Source organism: Belonocnema kinseyi, chromosome 6 (genome assembly GCF_010883055.1).
Source record: "Belonocnema kinseyi isolate 2016_QV_RU_SX_M_011 chromosome 6, B_treatae_v1, whole genome shotgun sequence".
NCBI classification, from domain to species: Eukaryota; Metazoa; Arthropoda; class Insecta; order Hymenoptera; family Cynipidae; genus Belonocnema; species Belonocnema kinseyi.
The window spans coordinates 130376195-130380540 of NC_046662.1; positions in this window are offsets into that span (position 1 = coordinate 130376195).

The following is a 4346-nucleotide window of genomic DNA, read 5'->3' on the forward strand; positions in this document are numbered from 1 at the left end:
ATTTTAATGTCATTTTAATCAAATTTGAAGCAAATTTTCACTTTTCGCGATTTTCTGCCTATTCATCGCCGTATGGTGGGTTGAAATTTTTGTAAAAAAAAAATCAAAATATGGTTTTCGATGTATTTTTTCCCGTAGAATTTGATTCTGAAGTCAAAAAAATAAAATTTTTCTTTATTTTTTTTTATTAAAAAAAAAAAAACATGAAAAAAACGTAAAAAATGAGGGTTTTCGAGCAAAACCCCATAAAAAGTAGCTGGACCCTACTTTTTTATTGCAAATTCGGATTCAGCGTCGAAAAATACATAAGAATATATAGGTCTGGTCAATTGCACAGACACTTTTTTTTGTGGGGCTGTGTAATTTTCAACAGGAAAAATGAATTTTCAACAAAGTTGTTAAATTGTCAACCAATAAGATGAATTTTCGACTAAGAAAATGCAGTTGATCCGGCTGGGAGGTTCCGCCCACCAGACACCCCTATCGCCGCCAAACCCCTTTGTTTGCCACCAACTCCTTTTTGTCCTCATAGAATCCAAGTGACCAAATTGTTCCAGTTTATGCTGATCCTGTAATCAGCCATTTCAAAGTTCCAATTTCCGCTTTGTGTATTTGAAAACGCAAAAAGTCGCTTTCTCTCCGCTTTTGGAAAAAATAGTATGTGAACCTCGAGCACAATGTACTATTTTGGCAATAGATGTTTTTTATAGAGTGCGAAACACGTTTTGATAGTGGATAGTAAGGTTATGAAGCAGTTCTTGTGACTTGGATAGTAGGCATAGAGATGGCAGCACTTCCTATGTGCTTTTCGACTGCTTGATGCTTTATTACCCTGTTTTCAGGAAAATAAGTGTACGCACATCATAGACTTCTTTCACTGGTCGGTAAACGGGAAGTATCTGTTGTATAAAAATTGCTATACTCTGAAGTGATATTGTACTTTAATGTAAAGGTAATGTTAAATTAAGCACAAATTTATCTGGCTTAAAGTAAAAGGACTAATAAGTTTATCTGAATTCCACAAAAAGTAGGCTTTAATTCTAAAATTCACATATTACGCTTCTTAAATTCTGACAATTAAAAAAAATTGTGAAATAATGGTACTTTCTGGGGCAGTCATTTTTTTCTATTACGCACTTTATTTGGGAGTGCATAATATGGGGGCAGGTTCTGTGAACAGGATTTCGTCCCGGAACTCGGAAATTTTTTTGGGAAAAGGTGAAAAATATTCCATTCCATTTGATTAGTGGTTTCCTGTGCATTCAAGAGGTAAGAGTGTTCTTGCAAAAATTAAAGTAGACAAAATTATGCGTGAAAAAAACTTTCTATCACCAATAGTATCGTAGTCACGGCTTTAAAAAACCCCAGATTTTTTCCAATTTTTTTCCAAAAACCCAATGTTTTTTTTGTTTTTCTGTGGCTCGGATCCTAATTGAAGGATCTAAAAATGGTCACTTGATGAATTAAAGTAGACGGAAATAGTGGAAATAGTGGATCGCGAGTTAGCACCTGCCAAAGGTCACCTATTTCGACCTGAATTTACAGGTTAATGCCCAGAGTTCAGTTTTCTGTAAATAGCTCGTTTCGGAGTTGTCGCAGAAGAAGGTTCCTAGAAAATGAATACAAGAGAACTTAATTCTGCGTAAGTTAAAAAAAAAATTTCTACCCCCAATAGGTCACGAGTAAACTGTCACCTTGCAAAGTGTACCCTTTTTCAATTCGGTGACTAAATTGAACCGCGGAACAAAACTACGGCTGTTTTATGAACATACGAGTTTTTAAGTCAACTAATAGTGATTAGTAAATTTTTAACTTATAAAATTAATAATAATCAACCACTTTTATTTAATAAATAATTCATTGTTTTAGTAAATAAATTTCCATCACCCATAAAATGTGCATTTTTCGGCATTTTTAATGAAATTTCTATTAAGGGCGCTTATCATAAATCAGAAATGATTATTTCATATTTTCATATTCTACCTCATAGGTGGTGTGAAAACAAGTATGAGTATATAATTAAAATAATATTTAAAATAAATAAATATTACAATTAGAAATTATTCTTAAAAGAGCATTAAAAATGGAATAACTATTTCTATTAGTGGATTGGTATTTTGGTAATTATAATAAACTCCCCTAATAGAAATTGCAGTAAAAAAATTCAAAAAACTGCACATTCTATTGGTGATCGAAATTTATTTATTTACTCAAAATTATGAAACACTCATTTTTAATCTATAATAAAGTTTCCTAATAGAAATTTCAGTATAAAAGGACAAAAAATGCATGCTTCATCTGTGATAAAAATTTATTTATTTAAAAAAATTGTTTAAGTATTGATTAAAAATTATTAAATATTTATTTTTGGTCTATAATAAGCGTCCGTAATAAAAATTTCATTAAAAAATGCTGAAAAATGCACACTTGATAGATCATGGAAATTTATTTTTTAACAAAATTAATTATTGATTTATTAAACGTGGTTTATTGTTAACTATTTAATAATTATATCATTTATTGATCACTATTAGTTGACTTCAAAACTTATATGTTAAGAAAATGTTCGTCCCTAAGAGGAATAATATTAAAAAATAATATTAAAAATAGAGTTCCCAAATAATACTATATGAAAAAGCTTGATAATTGGACAGCATGTCGGAATTACTTTGGAAAATCAGACATGTTAATTTTTAAATATAGAAATTCTTTCTCTATTTCTAGATAGAGAATCTGAAAATGCTTTAAGTTTGAATTTGAAATTGGATTTGCTTTTTTTGCACTGTAAAGAAGACGACGTTTAAAATTATCACACCCTAAAATGAGCTTGCACTGAAATTTAAAAGTGAAATCCAATGAAGTTCAAATTCAGCAGATTGAAGTAAGAAGTTGATACTAATTTCCGAAAACCTATGGTTAAATTCTGAAATTCAGATATTGCCCTTCATAAATTCAGAATTTTTTTTATATTCGAGTTTATGAATTGAAGACCTGAAAAATTTCAAGAATTGTTTTTTACTGACCTCGATTTTAATTGCGAATCTCAACAATAAAGAAAACCTTTAGAAAGTGTCACACCTTAAAATGAGATCGCAATAAAATAAGTATAATTAACTAAAACTACAGGAAAATTGATCTGATTATATATTAATTTTGTCTGAATATTAAACTGAATTCTGAAATGCAGTTAATGAGGACTGAAAATTAGTTCAATGTTCAATGTTCAATGATTTTACTACATTAAATTCGAGCCTATTTTAAGCTGTAACACTTTTAATAGCTCGTTTTTACTGTGTTAAATGTTCGCATTGAAATAAGTAGTTGAAAGTCTTTACGATATCTTGGCGACATTTGACATAATTTTCGAGTTCATATATTTCAGTTCTTTTTGACCTATTTACATTTATGTTTATTTGTATTTTAGTCGTTACAGTAAAAATAGAATTTCCCTAATAATACTAGATACTCAAATATATGTTTAATAATTTGACAGATGGAGGGTATGAAAATACTTGAAATGCGAGTTTGAAATTGGATAATCTTCTTTTCTTTACTTTAAAGAAGGATACACATAAAATTGTTATAACTTAAATGATAACTTCAAATGATCTTGTCCTTACATTGAAACGTGAAATTACAACCAGCAGAAATTTTTCCGAATTCAAGTAAAAAGATTATCTGAACATCAGAAAACGTATGATTAAATACTGAATTTCGGAGATTGATGTCCTTCGATGTAGATAAAATTTTTCTTGAATTTAAGTTCATCTCTGAATTAAAATTCAAAAAAATGTTACGGTGTAATAATTCCAGGTCTTCATTTTTACAATTCTTAATTTTAATTACGAATTTTGGAAGTGCGAGTTGAACCTAGTAGGTGAAAATAGTTACTACATCTTTGCACAAGGTTTTAATTACGTTTTAAGACCATATTTGGAACATTGGACGTTTTTTGCCTGACTTAGATTTTTTTAGACGTACTTAAAACGTCCTGGGATATTCGTGCTCACCGGGAATGAATTGATTTAAGTAATAAATAAATAAATAAATAATGTAATAAAATAAATTAATATAATATAATAATATAATAATATAGTAAATACTGCCTTTGTCTTTTTAGATATACTAAAAGTTGTATTAACGATAACCAAAACGACAGACATAGAACGTCTTATGGGCATCACAAAATTGTCTTTCTAATGTCGTAACGACTTCTGGCTTGAAAGTCATCGGACATTTTGGATCATTTTAACGACATCTTGGAGCTCACTGGGTACCTTTTGCTGCAATATTTGCTAAAATCAGACCAGATTTTACTATTTTTAATTTACAATGCAGCGACATAG